At 35.2% G+C, this 19,049-nt stretch overlaps 1 long non-coding RNA gene across 1 annotated transcript in view; it reads right to left on the bottom strand.

The window, feature by feature from the left end:
• Nucleotides 1–6,131: 6,131 nt before the first annotated feature.
• LOC136872716 (uncharacterized) overlaps nt 6,132–19,049 on the bottom strand; it is a 97,447-nt gene continuing 84,529 nt past the window's right edge. The window contains exon 3 of the long non-coding RNA XR_011018052.1: nt 6,132–10,909. This is a non-coding gene — a long non-coding RNA (uncharacterized lncRNA). The remainder of the gene's footprint in view (nt 10,910–19,049) is intronic.

Raw genomic sequence — 19,049 nt, 5'->3', positions numbered from 1 at the left:
CAACTTGTAGATAAAACAGAAAAGACCAAAATATAGTAGAGTAAAATTTATTGGATATATGTATGAGAGTAAAATTCTTATAAGTAGGGTTCTTTTTTCCTAAATAGAAGTTTACCACACCTATATTATCTCATTTCATAACTCGAAATATACCTCAAATGTTTGGAGCTCTTGTTCTTTTACTTTAGGCAAATGGAAATTAAATTATACACACAGTAGGTAGGTACCATGAAAATGGAAATGAAACATAAAACATTAATGAAAAGGTTTCAAAATGCCCCGCAGTGTAAGGGTAGCATGCCTGCCTCTTACCCGGAGGCCCAGGGTTTGATTTCCGGCCAGGTCATGGATGTTTATCTTCATCTGAGGGCTGGTTCGAGGTCCACTCAGCCTACATGATTTCAACTGAGGAGCTGTCTGACGGTGACATGGCGGCTCCGGTCTAGAAAGCCGAGAATAACAGCTGAGAGGATCCATCGTGCTGACCATATGACACCTCGTAATCTGCAGGCCTTCAGGCTGAGCAGCAGTGGCTTGGTAGGCCATGGCCCTTCGGGACTGATGCGCCATGGGGTTTGGTTTTGGTTTGGTTCATAATAGCTTCCAAATTGGGCTCCTCACACTGGTGTTGCCATCTTCATGAGTCTGTTCCTTATCCTTCATGTCTGCTGCTAGATATCAGCCTTTCAGGAACTAGGAACTGACATATGCTAAGGGTTGAAAAACATGCACAGAAGACACAATCAGCTTGATGAACATTAATATACTCGCAGTCTTCATGTGTAGAGAAGCCCTTGTTAGTGTGATACCAGGTTCACATTCACATACCACATTCAGTGATAGAAATGAGAATACAGTTGATAGTGTTTATCAAATGCAATAGTACATAAGGCATTTTCCTTTCTTTCAGGAAGCTGCTGTTCATGTAAACTTAGCCTTTTACAGAAACTCTCCAGTTTAGTTTTTCTGAAAATAACATACTTTTCAGCAACATCCAACCAATATTCAATTACCATAACTGAAATGTTAAAGTGAAGACAGTCCTGGTTTTAAAATATAAAATATATTTAGTGATCATAAAAGTCCTTAAACCAAAAACAATCTCATGTAAACTTAGCCTTTTACACAAACTCTCCAGTTTAGTTTTTCTGAAAATAATATACTTTTCAGCAACATCCAACCAATATTCAATTACCATAACTGAAATTTTAAAGTGAAGACAGTCCTGGTTTTGAAATATAAAATTTTTTAGCGATCATAAAAGTCCTTAAACCAAAAACAATCTTACCTCTCACAGCCTTTGACCAAGTTATACAATTCCATAATATTGTAACTTGTACATCTTCCTTCATTTGTTCTTCCCACCTACAATATTTAACGTTCAAATTGGCTTCAAATCTTCCAAACCAGCACAAACCTAGATAAATATGTTTTCTAAACCAGCTTAAATTTCTTTCTTACAAAGAAAAGAAAATCACGTAAATATCTTCCTACCAGTAAGAACAGTAAAATCCCAATTATCTATGTGTTTCCAGTTGGTACTTTATAAATTCATGCTCCTTTGCATTTTATTACTCATACTCAGCAGTGAATAAAAGAACCCACTAATTTCAAAAGAAAAAGCAAGCAACTTTGAACTTTTACATAAATCATGATACTGCCATAACAGTTTAGTTTTACAGTATATGGAATCCAGACTAAAGGGTCAAGACATCCATTTCAAAAATCTCATGAGTTATGTACTGGCCAACTATTAATATTAGAAGATACAACACCTCCAATGTAGATAGTAGTAATGGATGTCCAAGGTGCATTCCTTCTCCAGATCACAATTTGATTGATTAGGCTTCTGTCAGAAACAGCTTACAATATGACATCCAAAACAACATAACAGCAAAACTTATTAACAACTGTGAATCCATCTCCCCAGTGCAAGAGACTGTAGTAGAATAAGAATAAGAAGAAAATACATTAAACTACTGAAGTGCATCAACACGTTGTTTGATTGTTTTATTACAGTATGGTACTTGAATAGCTGCCTCTGTGGATCAGCTATCAGCTGTGGATCGGATCCCAAGATAGCGGGTTCAAAAAAAAAGTCTATTTGACACTTCATGTCGTACGATGTCAGCATGTAAAAGATCTCTTGTGACACATTTGGTGTTTACTCGACAAAATTAATTAAATCTCAGCCGAAGACACCGAAGAAAGTTTCGGTTTACTCCATCTGCCATGTAGCAGGCCTAGAGTAAAACAGAACATCGAAATTGATGAGCAGACAGCCAGATGGCATCAAATTAATAACGTCTGCACATGGTAGCTGAGGCCATACAATTATTATTATTATTATTATTATTATTATTATTATTATTATTATTATTATTATTAATACTTGAATGAAATGTAGGGTTTCAATAATCATAACATTTTGGAAACAATTAAATATTCAATGCTCTGAGTAAAAGTCTCTATTTCTCTCACAGACAAACTTTACCAATATTTTAAGATAGAAGATGACTGCTTTACTAAGTCAGAGAATTATTTTATAAATATATAATTCTTCTATTAATAAATTTAGTGTTTAGTTAGATTATCCATACATTTTAATGATCCTTGTAACTGCTTCCTATTATCATCACAGATAATCGGGAGTGTATTTGTTTGAATCGAACTGAGACTTACACATCTGCTGGTTTAAGCCCAGCATTGATGTACCGGTACCATACCTGGCTTGTGATAAAATATCAGGATTGCTTTGGAACATTACTCAATTACAATGAAATAGATTTCTTCCAATTTGTATTAATTAGTAATCACACTCAATAACAGCAGCCTACCAAAATACAGCATTTCTTTGAAGAATGAATCTTCAAATGTACAGTACTAGATTAGTTACGGTAACCTTATGCTTTATAAAAATGCTTCTAAGTTCATAATATTTCATACCATATAAAATAATGTCATTTTTTATATTTTATTCTTGCAAATTTCACATATACCTTTAGACCTACTGATTGCACATTTTATTAATATTATTATATCAATGTCATTCATAAAGATTAAGGAATGTTGCATCAGGATCAAAAACTGTTGTTAATTAAACCTGATAAAACTCATGTAAGTGAGTAATCATGACAAATAGATTCAGTGAAACATCATAACAACAAAAGAAAACAAAGTATTTTATGTGGCATGTACTTAAATGAATGCATACTATGTAATCACTGTAGTTTATTGAGCAAGTTCTAGATCAAGTTTAGTCATTGAGTAGACCCCATAAAAACACCTCACAGCAATATCAGAGCTGCAGGTATCCCCAGTGGCAGCTGGAGATGTGTCAGTGCAATAACAGTGAATGCCTAATGCCCAGCAGAGTTGCAGAAATGTTAATTATAAGAGTGTAATCATTGTTCCATGTTTTTCATGTAATGTATATTATAATGCTGTTTAACCTTATTTGGGTTTTTTAATGTTATGTTTTAAATCTGAGTAATATTATCTTCAATATAAATCATGCGTTAGCAATCACTTAAAATCATTTAGGCCAAACATCAAACTAATTCATGTATGTGGGTGGTTATAATGTGTTTATCTGAAATGTAACTGGAAGTTTCTTCCTATCAAGACACAAATTTGTTAAGGAAGCAAAAACAGTGACAACTTCTTCCTGAACTATGGTAAAGAAATACATAAACTTGTATGCATTTTAATATTTCTGTGTCTAAATAAGGATATGATGTTCCTTGCAGTGTTAGAATATTAAGCCATGATCAACAGACATTTTTGACTAAGCATTCATTCCTGGAAATATCTGATGAATGAAAGTGGAACTAGTTGCCTTTACACAAACATTCAAAGAATGTCATAACATTGAGAGGATAACTGATTATTTGAAATAAAGATTAAAAAAGGGAACTTTGCTTAGTGAACTCCCTTACCATACTGTGATTTTTATTGAAATGATACTTGTAAGCCCATACATTTTTTTACTCACAGAGACTAGAAACTATACTTAAATTTTGTTCATTTCATATGCTTGTTCTCATATTCAATAAAATGAAACTACTTCAGCTTCCTCACTACCTAACATATGTCAAATTCTGTGCGTGATACCATTCATATGAAGTTTTTAATATTCAAACGCAACGAAGTGAAGAAAATCCGAGTAAATTACAATCAATGATCTTCACATTGGTGTGGTTTCATATTGGTAACTAAGTTCATTTTTGTAATTTTCTGTATCAGCTCATTTTTCATTCCTCATTGTGGTATAATACTGTGGCAGGGTGTAAGATGTCCGTATAATCTAGTGTGCATGTCTAGTGCCAAAGCGGCCGCGTGTTTCCATTAAGGCCTATATTATTATTATAATCAATACACTGTGCAGACTTCATAGTTGGATCAGCTGCTGTTTGCCAATTTACTTATTATTCGTTAGTTAATCTTAATTTTTAATTCAATGCAGCTGTAATATGTCATATCTTTCCCTTGAATTTCCATTTCTCATCAACCTCAAGATGTTACTTGAATGTTTGCAATCAAATTTCCTCATCTTCAGAACAATTTTACTGTATAGCAGATCTCTAAGTCATTCAAGACTTTCTGTTATATTCTGAATATCTTCTTACCGGTATTGAAGAACTTATCATTGCCTTGATATAATGATACTAAGACAGGTTTGAAGTAATAGGTATACAAAGAACTATCTTGAATCTGAATTAAGAATATGAAAATAAGTCAATTTTAGAAATAATGAAAGACATCTTGCCATTGTAGAGTAGAGGTACTCTTAAAACAGTTGTAGAACAACAAACAAAAAGTGATTGCTATTTGGCTTTCCACAACTTCAGTATTTAACCTATTTATTGTGTGAGAGTTGATCTGTGGCTGGCATTGAATTACTAGCCAGATATAATTAAATTGTGCAATACAGTACTAAGTGAGATAAATTTATTTGTTTTGAGAAACTGTATGATTCCATGATTTCTAGTCCATAATGAAAGCATTATACCACCATAAAATTTCAGAAAGTGATAGCCATTGTGCAATGACTGTACAGTAACTGATAAGAAAGATAATATAATTTACTTTGCTGGAAAAAAATTGAATTGAAGATGACTGATGTTTGTATACATACATAGAATTCATAGGCCACTTAATGTTGTATAAAAACTGTAATAGACAGTCATGGTGCTCAAGGAACAACCAATGTAACTATACCTCAATTCTGAAAGGAGAATTTATTTACATTCTTGCTTTCTTTTTCCAGACATTACATTGCCTTGGACTGACATCTAGAATAGTGCAGCATACACCATATCATTGAAAATAAAATTTAAACAAAATCCAATACCCAGATTCTACTTACTGTTTGTAATTGTATTATTACCTATTATTATTATTATTATTATTATTATTATTATTATTATTATTATTATTATTATTATTATTACCTTCTGATTTGCAATACCACATGTAAGTTATGAAACTCTCTGAATAATTAACTGCATGTAAAACAACAATTATTTCCAAGAAAAATTAGGTCTGAAAATGTCATTCTTTAATGATAATCACAAAAAGGAAATTTTCAATTGTCCATCTATTCTGGTTACATATTTCCAGGATCATAGGTTCAATGTCTGCATGAGACAGTCAGAATTTTGAAGAAAATAAAAACTGAATTGTTTTTAATGCCAATTATCTTAGCATTTTAAAATAAATCCATACATCCCTAATTCTTAGTTTTGCTGATATATGATGTTGGAAGTTGAACACAAAATTATTTAATGTAGAGTTTATATGATAACATTTCTTCGAAAGACTTACGAAAGCAAAATTATCTTATTTTATTATCATCACCTATTCAATACAAACCACGTGCTATGTGGTTGAAATCTACATAATATTATATAAACTTCTCAGAAGTTCTCTCTTTCAAGTTGACCATAAGGCATATCCCACATGCTTATTCCCAATATCCAAAATGCAATGGAATCAGTTCAAGACATTAACAGTTAATGCAATTCTATGTTAAGGAACTCGGATAACTGTAAAGTGAAAATACAAGATGTATCAGCAGGAAACAGGCAAAAGTTCAGAAATTGCATCATTAAATTTTGAATATATTTTATTTTTAAGCATAGCAAAAATTATGCATCCATTATGATTATATATTTCTTACAACACTGTACTTAACACTACAACAGCAGAAGGGGTCAAAAGACACCAACCTTCAATTTTTCTTCAATAATGTGAACACTCTTATCTGGTTTCTCTTCAAATATCTTGACATTTACATTTCCATGGATTTTTTATATGGCATACCCTGGACAGCGGAAGGGGTCATTATCGACACCTGTACATTTCCTTATTATAACGCATCAGTTTGCATTGTCAGACAACGGTGTGTACCCAGCTTGGATTATTAGTATGGTAGAGCTCTTACTGTCAGATGAGTGTTCCAGTTAGTGGGATTATTGTATTCATCTCATCACTTAGAAAGTGTTCTTCTTACAGACATGTCATGTTATGATCATCTTTCTACTGACTGCTAGAAAATTTAGATGTTAAATCTGAAAGTGAACTATCCACTTCAGATGATGATTTTTTGCTTGAGACAAACAAGACTAGTGAGGACGAAGATCATGAGACAGAGGATGAATCATCAGTAGGAGAAGTCGAAAGTACTAATCTGCCTCCAAACCAAAACCATATAGTAAGGGCTGGCCCGCTGCGGCTTGGAATGTGTCACCCCGCTGAAGCGATTCGTGACGTCATCAGTCAGACACCACTGGGTAGGACAACGTAAGCCAGGTACAATGTTTTCTGATCTGGCTTAATTCGTGCTATTGTCATATCATACTACTATACTGATAACGAATTATGTTACCAAAGCCTTCATTCTAATAGCTGTTGATAAACGTACAGTAGATACTTTTGCTTGTATAAGCTTACAGTTCAGTAACCACAAGATGACTGACTTTACACACTTGATTTCAAAATTATTTTATGCTTATTTATGTTTACCTTTAAAAACATTTTTTAGTACTATATAGATCTAGAGAATACAAGTAATGTTTAATACAATCATGCTGAAATTTTTCATTTAAAAATACATTCTATCTGGTTGCTTTAAAACAGCCAGTTTCAGTATTTACTGCTGCTAAATAAAAGCAGTAATTACTACAATGTGGAGCAGAATAAAATACATAACCTAAAAATAGAGACAAATAATAATAGAACAATCAAGACAGCAGCATTTATAATATTTACTTGAGAAAAATTCCAATACCTGTCTGATCCTCCTCCTGGTGGCTTAGCGAAATACTTTTTTTTTAAATTCATGGAGAACTTTGAATACACTCATCTTATAACCTGAAAATGTTAATGAAAGTCAACCTCGATCCACTGTCAATACACCTGTCAGAACTTGATAAATGCAAATTGAACTCCACGCACGCTCTTTTTTTTCCTTGTAAAGATTCATATTGGAATGTCTCTTGTGCACCCTTCTTATCCTTTTTCTAATTATGGTTTACCACGTCACTTACAGTTATTATTCTTGTTATTATCAACACTGCAGTACTAAAACATCAATAGAGAAACACGGAATGACAGTTATCCAATAATTACGTCTTGCAAAATGAACCTGTGCAATCACCAACAACACAGTATTGTATTAATCGTGTTCACTAATTCAAAAGTACAAGAGAAAAATGCATTCCTCACAGTTTTAAATTGTTTTAAGTCACTTTGAATGTACGGTATCCATTTCATGTTTTCCTTCATTTCATTTCTCTTACACTTATACTTCTTTATTTGGTGATTGTATCTAATAATTATAAATGTCCGAACTCTGGTATCAACGTGAATCGCTTCTTTACATACATGAGGATACTGAGTCCAGAGTTTGTGTTTCACTTCATGAATAATGCCCTTCCATTTGCAAAACAAATTAGGCTCACTATGAAGTGTTCTAAAAGCTGGTTCAAACGCATCGACTGTCTTCTTCTAGCTTTCAGAAGGGATGGTTAATCCACCATGAGAGAAAACTCCTATCCAATTGTCATCAGAAGATGGCACATCCTTTCAAAAAATCCCCAGAGTTGGGTCTTTGTCTGTAACTATGAAGGCTATGTAGTTGCAAGTTATGAATCTCATTCCGTATTGACGGTTATCAATACAATTGATAGGAGGATTTTATAAATATTTTCTTTTGTAAAGGCTATGTAGAGTTAGAGCTTCATTTTGGCCAACAAACTGTTTGTTTGTTCAGTTTGGAGAAGCGAGTTTTTTCACATTGTGCAATCAGGTCATCTATTCTGGCCAAATAAATACCTACAAACATGAGATTACAAAAGGTCAGCGCCTAAAGGCACAGTGTTTGCATAGAGCTGGTGATAACCAGAAAAGAACAGAGGAAGTCGCAGCTGGCTGCAAGGACTGTAACTTATCTGACTACTGGCGTCACAGCCTCCGCCTGACAGTCACAAGGTGGCAGCGCTCACATCACAGAAACGGGCCAGCTCTTACTATATGGTCCTGCTCCGAACTTGCCTCAAATGTCTCAATCTCAGTTAGGTGTTACATCAGTGAAGATGGTTGCTTGAGATGGAACAGAGTGGGAGATCATGGATTCAAACTCTTCATCTGGAAGGCCAGACTGCAGTGAATGTCCAGAAAGAGTGGGGAGATCCCACAACATATGCTTACTAATGATTTGACAACTCTGTCATTAGTGCCTTTTGTTTCTTCTTTGATGAATTGATGCTTCATCTAATGAAATGACACACAGAATCAATTGCTCAGAAAGAACTCAAGAAGAAGGACTGAACCATGTTATTCGAGGAGTTGGAGGTTATGACTGTCATCATGTATACACGGCATGTTCTGTGTTCGAAAAGTGTGTCTGTGGATGATCTATGGTCATGTTTTTGTGGACAGCAATTCATGAAAGACACAATGTTAAGAGATAGATTTTGAGAGCTTCTCAGATTCATCCATTTCGACGAGAACTCAACCCAAGCTGAGCGCCTGTCAGCCAACAGGTTCGCTCCTGTCTCTGGAATCTGGGACAAATTTGTGGATACTGCACGAGTGAAAATATAACAGTTGATGAACAGTTACTTCCGAGCAAAACCAGGTGCAGATTTCCTCCATTTAAAACAAACAAGCCTGACAAGTGTGGACTAAAATTCTGGATTGCTGTTACATGTGGCCACAAATTACATCTGCAATGCCTTTCCACACCTTGGTAAGGTTGATGCATGTCCGGATAAGCAGCCACTGCGAGAGTGTGTTGTGTTTCACCTCATGGAGCCATTTCTAAATCAAGGGAGAAACAAGATGACAGACAGCATCTTCACTTCCCTCCAACTTGCTAAGAAATTCCAAGACAAAAATCTTTGTTGGTGGGAACAATCAACCCCATTTGTTGTGAAATCCCTACTGAGGTGAAGAAGTCCAAGTCTGAATTAAACTCTACAACCATTTTGTAGCAATGTACAAAGGGATGAAGAACAAGACGTACTTCTTTTTAGCATACGGCATGCTCAAGTAACAGAACAAAAGAAGAAGCCAGAAACTGTAACAATCTATAATGGCACGAAACACGTGGTAGATGTGTTCGACCAAATATCTCGTAAATATACCACCAAGGGTGCATGCAGGAGGTGGCCAATGCATGTCTTTTATAATATTCTAGATCTAACAGTTATCAATGCTTAGGCATTTAGAAGCAAGTAATGAGTAGGAAGCTGGTAAGTGAACTAAGAAGACAGAACGAGGAAGAGCAACAACAACAACAAGAGGAAGTTGTAGGACCGTGTTCATCTAAAAAAGAAGAATTTGGTCTGTGTAAAGGCATCAAGTCTAGCGATGCATGCAGCAAGTGCCTCAAAGCATTGTGTGGAAAATGTGCATGAAAAGTAGAAGATGTGTGTGCAAAATGTGTTTAGGTTGTTTTTAATTTTTTTTAAGTATTTCTGAAAGTTTATCATTGTTGTAATGTGGACGACTGACTAACAAAAGGTGTTCAATTGGTTAATTTTATCAAAACTCCTTAGAGAAATGTGATGCAGTTGTTTGTGATTATTCATGTGACCATCAGTAATATGACCTTTTACCTCTGTTCTAGGAATGAAAGAATCTCTGCCACTGTAGTGTTAAATGATTGATCATCTTCTTACAAGACAGAAACCTCACTGTTGATCTCATTTCCATATTCTGAGTGATAAATAATAATAATTTCATGTGGCTATTTCTAGCCACGTGCAGCCCTTGTAAGGCAGACCCTCCGATGAGGGTGGGTGGCATCTGCCAAGTGCAGGTAACTGCGTGTTATTGTGGTGGAGGATAGTGTTATGTGTGGTGTGTGAGTTGCAGGGATGTTGGGGACAGCTCAAACACCCAGTCGCCGAGCCACTGGAATAAACCAATGAAGGTTAAAATCCCCGACCCTGCCGGGAATTGAACCTGGGACCTTCTGAACCGAAGACCAGTACGTTGACCATTCAGCCAACGAGTCGGACTTCTGAGTGATTGCTTTGCTGATTGGATAGATGAAAGAGATTGCAGTATTATTTCTAAACAAAGAGAATGCAAAGTAAAAAATAAAGTCATCTCCATACAGGCCATGAAGGGCCTTGGCGGGGTGGAAGGTAAAGGCTTCCACTACCCGTAACCTCGGCACTTTATGGGGTAGAGTCGTTAACTCTACTCCCAGCCGCCTTTGCCCCCAGGAATTAACCTGGTACTCATTTTTGGTGTAGGCTGAGTGATCCTCAGGGTCATGTGCACCTCCAGAAGTGGAAATCTTGTTTCTTAAATTTTACGACTTCCTGATGGGGATTCGAACCCATGTCCTTCCAGGCAAACTGAGCACGCCTTTAGCGCCTCGGCCAGGCAGCCCCTGAAATAAAGAGAATGAATACTAATTAAATATAAATGTTTCATTCTAGTTTAGATTACATACATAAAGGGGCAAATTAGTGGTGATATGTATAAGCTCAGCTCTTTTCTGGCATAAATATTAACTTAACCCTTTCAGACCTGAAAGAAAACTGGCAGTGTGAATTTTTGTTTGTACGTCAAAAACTTACTAAAATGCTCTTAAATACATACATTTTTAGTTTATTCTACAAAATGAAAATTATTATCTGAAAAAAAGCACCCGCACAATTGTGCGTGTCAGGACTTAATTAGCTACTAACAAAAAAGAAAAATTACCTCAATGCATGTGAATATACATATCTACATGATCAAATGTTCCATTTTACAGTGAGGAATAATTTAAAACAATTAAATCTTCGTTCAAACACAAGTAAACGTTACATTTTTTGCATTGAGGAAGAGTTTTGCTTTTACTGCCCTTTTGGCAGCAGCAACTTGTCGTCAGACCTGAAAGAAATCTGAAGTTGTCAAAACGTCAAAAACTTACTAAAATGCTCTCAAATACATGTTTTTAGAGTTTATTTTACAAAATAAGAACTATTGGCTGAAAAACAGAACCCACACAATTGTGCGTGTCAGGACTTCATTCACTACTTGCAAAAAATAAAAAATTAAAAAGTTCAACTCAGTACATGTGAATATGCACATGCACATGATCAAATGTTCTATTTTACAGTGTGGAACGATTTTAAACAATTAAAATCTTATACATTACATTTCTCATGTAGAGTAAGGGTTTTGCTTTCACAGTCCTTTTTGTGACAGGACCCAGCACTCCTGCATTCATTGCCTGTATGGAAACCTAGCCCGCACATATGTGCGTATCAACATTCAAAACCTCATGGTATTACATATGATGTTTTAAGTTCACAATTTTACATTTGCTACACAATTTACACACTTCATTGATTATATTCTGATATTCTGTAAAGCTTCTAGATTAATATAAATGCAATAAATAAATACTTACTTTAGGCATTACTGCTTCTCGCCATATTGCTAATGAGCTGTATTTTTAAACTCTTTTTCGTGCCCCCTGGTAGTCAAGTACAAAGTAAAAACAGCTGAAGTACATGCTACATGTCCCGTACAAGCACTGCAGTCCAGTCTAGCGCCAAGAAAACGTCAAATAAGCTCTGACATAAATAAAATACGAACCCGCACAATTGTGCGTACACGGTCTGAAAGGGCTATAGCTAGAAATTCACAGTAATATATGTCCAGCTGTATGGGTGAGTGGTCGGCATTTTGGCCTTCAGTCCTTGAGGCTCTGGGTTTGATTACCAGGGATTTAAATCTTAAAACATTCAGTTCCCCTGACTTGGAGACTGTGTATGTGTGCTCCCAACATTTCTACAACTTACACACCACACACAATGCTATCCCCCACCACAATAATACACACATATTCTCCAGGCAAATGCTGGGGCTGTACCTTAATTAAGGCCGCGGCCGCTTCCTTCTCACTTCTAGCTCTTTGCTATACCATTGTTGCCATAAGACCTATCTGTGTGGGTGCGACGTTAAGCCAATTGAAAGAAAAACACAGAGTTTCTCATATACGGCAGATGCCACCCACCCTCGTCAGAGGGTCTTCTTTGCAAGGGCTGCACCAGACAAACAATAACCATATAAAATTTTATACAGTAATTGGTGTTTAAAAAAAATGAGTTGCTTATATTCAGAACATAACACTGAGAGGATTTGAACTATCAAGAAAATGCCCAATTTTTTGCATTATTTCTATGAAAAGTAATTTAATATAATAATAATAATAATAATAATGGTTTAACATCCCACTATCTACTTTAACAGTTTTTGGAACCCTGAGGTGCTGGAAGTTTGTCCCTCAGGAGTTCTTTTACATGCTGGTGTGGCTGGCATATTTGAGCACCTTCAAATACCACCGGACTGAGCCAGGACTGAACTCACCAACTTGATCTCAAGAGACCAGTACTCTAACATCTGAGCCACTCAGCCCAGTGAAAAATAATTTCTTCTACAGACAAAGGACTAGGTTTTTTTTTTTTTTTGCTTTACATCGCACTGACACAGATATGTCTTATGATGACGATGGGATAGGAAAGGCCTAGGAAGTGGAAGGAAGCGGCCGTGGCCTTAAATAAGGTACAGACCCGGCATTTGCCTGGTGTGAAAATGGGAAACCACAGAAAATCATCTTCAGGGCTGCCGACAGTGGGGCTCGAACCCACAATGGATGAAAAAATGCTACTGGCTACAAATAGAAGGTACGGTAATAAAAAAATCTCCAAACAGAATACAGACGCCACAGGTATCTATGTGGTAACTTCCAAGTTAAGAATGTTACAAGCAAACTCTGAGAAAGTTTGTTAAGCAATAAAAATGAAGAAATATTTGCCATGTAAAGAACCTTGTAAACACAAAACTTCTGTTGTCCTTGTAAAATTAAAATACCAACCTTTGTACCCATTTGTGTTAAATTATTTCTAGTGAAGAACCACAAGCAATGGCCCATAACAGGTCTACAAGGCTGTATCATGAAGAGGTCCGAAGATCAAATTCCACAGCTGACATTTATTTTGTTTACAATTTCTGAAGGGGAGTTCCACACTTACGCAAGGAAAATGTTGTGACTGCAAAAGATTTCAGGCACTGAAATAACAATTTAATTTTTATGTCAAATTTATTACAGTTGCTTACTATATCGCAGACCTCACAATAATAAGTATTGTATTACACTGTTTAAACACGGAATAATGTAGACCCTATACTGTATAATGTAAAATATTCTTTATATGAGAGGAAAACATAAACCACCTGAAATAAATTATGAAAGTATGAGACAAATTTTAGCTACATGAAGTCATTGTACAGCTTTAAAATAAGCAGAAATGTGTTAAGTCACATAACACTGTTTTGTCAGTATTAGTCATTGCATATACTGTCTGGCTCCATGGCTAAATGGTTAGCGTGCTGGTTTTTCGTCACAGGGGCCCTGGGTTCAATTCCCGGCAGGGTCGGGAAAGTTAACTATCATTGGTTTATTTCGCTGGCATGGGGGCTGGGTGTATGTGTCGTCATCATCAGCATTTCATCCTCATCACGACGCGCAGCTCGCCCATGGGGGTCAAATCAAAGGACCTGCAACTGGTGAGCCGAACATGTCCTCAGACACTCCCAGCACTAAAAGCCACACGCCATTTCATTTTGTTGCATATACTTAAGAAGCCCACCTCCCCGGTGTAGGGGTAATGTGCCTGCCTCTTCCTCAGAGGCTCCGGGTTTGATTCCTGGCCAGCACAGGGATTTTTAGCTGGATCTGAGGGCTAGTTTGAAGTCCATTCAGTCTACATTATTATATTTGAGAATTACATTACATTCGACCTGAACAGTGATCGTTTGGCAGGCCATGGCCCTTCAGGGCTGTTGTGCCATGGGGTTTGGTTTGGTTTGGTTTTTTGATATACTTAAGAAAAATGGTAAATATTATCTTTATCACTGATGATCTTCAGGTTAAGTTGTACTGCACTCCCTAAAATATCATTACATCTCCATTTATAAACAGAGAGAACATTTTGGAAGAACATTATCAGTGAACACAATTTAATGAAGACACAGCAGGTCTTTATCTGATCAAAACTGAAGTTACACTACTCCTTTATTAATTGCTTGTTCTCACCTTAATCATAAATAAGGATTCATTAATCTACAGCAAGTAATAAAATTATTTTGACAGTCCCACTGTAGTTTAGAATGGAGATTTGAAATATTCTAAAAAAATTCAATACAAACAGATAAACCTACTCATCAAATAATGATTCATTTGGCAGTTAGGTCATTTATAGACTTTTGCCAATGAATCATCACCATTGCCTATATTAAGTGATATGTGTTCCCATACTAAAATTGACAGATATGGCATACCACTGTAAAAAACATTTAATTTCAGAAATCTTCTTCTTCTGTGAAACTGTCTTGAGACATGTATCAACTGGACATCATCCATGATCCTCTGTCCTGAGCATCTTGCTTCAGTTGTTCATAGATTCTCCCTTGTTTGACATCTGTCAACATTCCAAACCTTCTTCTTCCACTTCCTTTTCTTCCATCTATTTTACCCTCCATGTTGTTAACATTGCCAATAATGCAGTTGATTTGCTTATTTTTATAGACATTATTTTTATACCGTACTATTAAAGTACCGTATATAACAAAAGTTAAGTACAAAATATATAACAAATCTTCTACTTTCATGGCAAGAACATGCATAAAATCCATTACATTCCATCAGATGCCATTGAGTTTCTCTTGCCCATACAACATGGCAAGCAATTGTTAATGGCCATAGGCCTACATCATGTGGCCATATATGACCACCATGACAGCATTGGTTTTATTTAACTCTAATATGACAAGAAAATTATAAATTTATTAATATATAATACAAAGATAAATAATAACATTCTCTCCTCCCACTGCAACCTACAACTTTCACATGCTAGATGCTCATGGCCATTATTATTAGGGACACTTACAGAAGAAGTCCAGTATTTAGACTACTTTGACTTTACTATACAAGTTCAGCTCTCACACAATTCATATAACTTCACCAGATCTAAATAGGAATTGCATACTGCTAAAATTCAGATTGAATGCTCAACATTTCTGTAGAATTAATATTAATAGGCATAATATTAATATTTTAACTTTGTTTCCTAGGATTTTATACTAAAATGGCTTATTATTAGGATATCTTTCATTTGATTGCAAACTTATTCTTGCTAATATCTGTGCGAACTGAAACATTGCTTCTGTTTCAAACTCGCTTCCTCAACTAATCATCACATCAGATGTGCAGGTACAAAAGTGCTTGTACCCAATTTGCAATTATCTCTTGTAGGATTTTAGTGCAGTGCCCTAAATTAACTTGCGACGTTGCCTGGCTGCTGAAATTCGTGTTGAAGCAAATGCGAGTAAGCAGTCTCTGGGTCGCGCAAAGAGTCAATATGTGACAAACAAATCCAATGTCTGTACATGTATAATGTAGCATGTACGATAGCATTTTTGTATTTTATATTTAACTACAAGGATTTCAATATTTATTATCTATTAAGTAAAAAAAAAGAAAAAAAGGATGCACTGTTAACAGAAATATGAGATTTATGAAAGTTTTGTAAGTTGGTTTGTTTGAAAAGTTCTGGATCAGTGCATCCAATAATATATTAAATCAAACCTTGGCTGTTATTCCATACAGTGTTTAAAACCATCACCTCAAAGAATCCAAGAAAGAAATCAAACATTGCATTTAACATTTAAATTGCTATGACTTTCAAAGAGGAAATGGTGACCTCAATATGTTATATAGCCTAAATTATTTTCAATAAGAAAGATTTTTGTCTGCTTAGATATAGTCTGTCCTAAATCCACAGATGAAAATGTATGTATATAGGATTTATTTATATCTCATTTAAGGATATTTTATAGAACAACCCTTGGAAGATTAAAATTGTTAATGTAATAATTTTTATAAAAAGAAAAGAAGAATGGAAGGAACATTTGCCCACAAATAGAATCCTTACCCTACATGCTTTCAGTGATTTGTAGAAAATTTGTTATAATTTTCTATCCAAAGTCAAAATCTGAAGAAAAACACATAATTATATTATCACAAATGTCTTCAAAGATTTGTTACATGGTACTTAACTAAGGCTATAACATCTAAGCCATGGCATTTTATTGCGTTAAATCAAGAATTCATGTAGTAGGGCATACAGAGAAAAGATTATAATACATACAGTTCATATATCTGCATTATGATGAATCAATACCATATTACCATGCTTTGATATATGTTGCAACTAGCGAACACATGAAAGAGTGAATTTCTAAAAGCCACAGATTTTACTATTTACTCCCTTCATACAAAAAAGTAAAGGGTACAAGCATTCCTTCGGAAGTATTTTTAACTGAATATGTCTTGTTGTAATATGATCTTTTGTTACATTTAACTTTGGTTGTAAATGTACCCATTATTAGAAGCCATATGGTGCTCTCATGACAATATTGTTCAAACAAGACTAAACTATGATTTTTCTATGCAGATATTTCTAACAATACTTTCCTGTAGGTGTTTTACACTGAGAAAGCTCCAAACAGAAAAGCTTCACATTAAAAGAGTGACATATTGACCCTCAAACTCTTACAAACCTATTTAAATAAAGAACTTATAAAGAAATCTTAGCTGAATATGAATTAAATTCAATATACTGTAATAGCAAACACTTAAGCCTTTAATTTCTTGCACACAAATGACCAATATAGAATGAAATTCATTGATCCAGATAAATGGGGTGATAAATTGACCAGATCAAGGGAAGTATAGATTAACTGAAATAACCAACAAGAACAGTAGAAACTGAATTAAAACTCTGTTTAAAGTAACAGTACACTTCTATTATAGTACTGTACATTTAAGGGCAAAGACTTAAAACAATTATTTGTTCTATTATTGTATCTTGAAAATCTGAAAAGCCCATCTGAACTTGAAGAAAATGTATGCCTAACTTTTACCCATACTTCAATAACAGCAATCCGCTTGAACATAGTTGTGTAAATCACTTTTACATGAGCATCATCTCGGGTTTTCTTTGTGGACTTTCTCATTCACTTCATTTGAAATTTTTTAAAATTTTAGTGCAAATGTCAACAGATCACTTCTTTCTTAATTATTACATACAATCTGTTTTTTTGATTCTTATATTCAGCACAACTATTAGGCATGGGTGTACCCTTTTCAAGTTTTTCTATTATGCTCATTTCTTGTGAATAGAAAGACCCTTGTGTTTGTGATGCTTACTGGATAACATAATGTTAACATGTTAAAATTCAGTAAAATGCAATACTGTACTGTGCAAGAATGAGATACATTTAAGGCAACAGCTTAGTAACAGACTGCAATGAGTATCCACAACAAACAATCTTAACCACCATGGAGTTATGTGACGAATGCAAATGTTGACTTCCAGGTACATTTAAAACTTCGCACTGAGCGTTTTCTAAGGAATTTCCTTTTTTCTTCTGCTGTTTGACATAATGTCTTATGGCAGGGGGTCATCTGAAAATTTGCATTACAGAAGTTAACGTGATGGAAATGTACCCTAGCAACCGTTCAGGCTATGATGTAAGGTATGGATGGATGGCCAGACAATGTTACCTAGCAAGCGTACACACTATGTCTTATGTCTGGTGGCCATTTGAAATTAGCATGACCAAGAGACATATTTATTATCATTTGATTTTTGCAAAGGGAAAAGTGGTTTTTTTCTTCTTGTATCTGGATTAAGCAAAGTCTGGCTTATCGGGATACCAGTACAGATTTACAAGATTTTACTGTACAAGAAAATGAAATGGCTTGTAAAAACAGTTTCATTATTCATGCTTGCATTATCAACATAGTATTCTAACAAGGAAGTCACATGAAGAGGATATTGTTTCATTATCATTAAGAACAGGCTGTAGTTATTTACTATTAGATTTGAAAATTAGCCACAGTTATATCATTCTTTTGAGTCAGCCCTGTGGTGCAGGGGCAGCATCTCAGCTTCATACCCACAGACTCGAAGTTTAATTCCTGGCTTGTCCATAGATTTTAATCTGGGTTTCAGAGATGAAATAGCATTCACTCAGCCTGTGAGGTCAAATGAGGAACTGTCTGATATGATCGGCAGTGAATATGGTCAGGAAAGTTAGTAATATGGCTTGATTGATGCTTGATTTATGCTTGTTGTTTAAAGGGGCCTAACATCTAGGTCATCGGCCCTTAATGGTACAAAATGTAATGACAAATTAAAAGTTCAAAATCATCCACTGACTAAAATTAAAATGTCATGAAGAATGAATGGAGGGATATGAATTTAAAACAATCAGTGGATGTGACCAAAAAACTAACATAAAAAATAGTATTACTGACCAAGGGACCACTTCTAATGCACAATCCTGAATCGAGGAGGCTTGTTGGCTAAAGGGGTCCAAATTTCAGGTCAACGGCCCCTCATAATAGTACTTATCACAAGTAAACTAGAACCACGGTATTTGTCATGTTGGAGTACTAATCAAAA

This window comes from Anabrus simplex, chromosome 4, assembly GCF_040414725.1.
Source record: "Anabrus simplex isolate iqAnaSimp1 chromosome 4, ASM4041472v1, whole genome shotgun sequence".
Taxonomy (NCBI): domain Eukaryota; kingdom Metazoa; phylum Arthropoda; class Insecta; order Orthoptera; family Tettigoniidae; genus Anabrus; species Anabrus simplex.
Note: the sequence above shows the minus strand (reverse complement) of the source record. Positions and strands in the feature narration are given on the sequence as shown.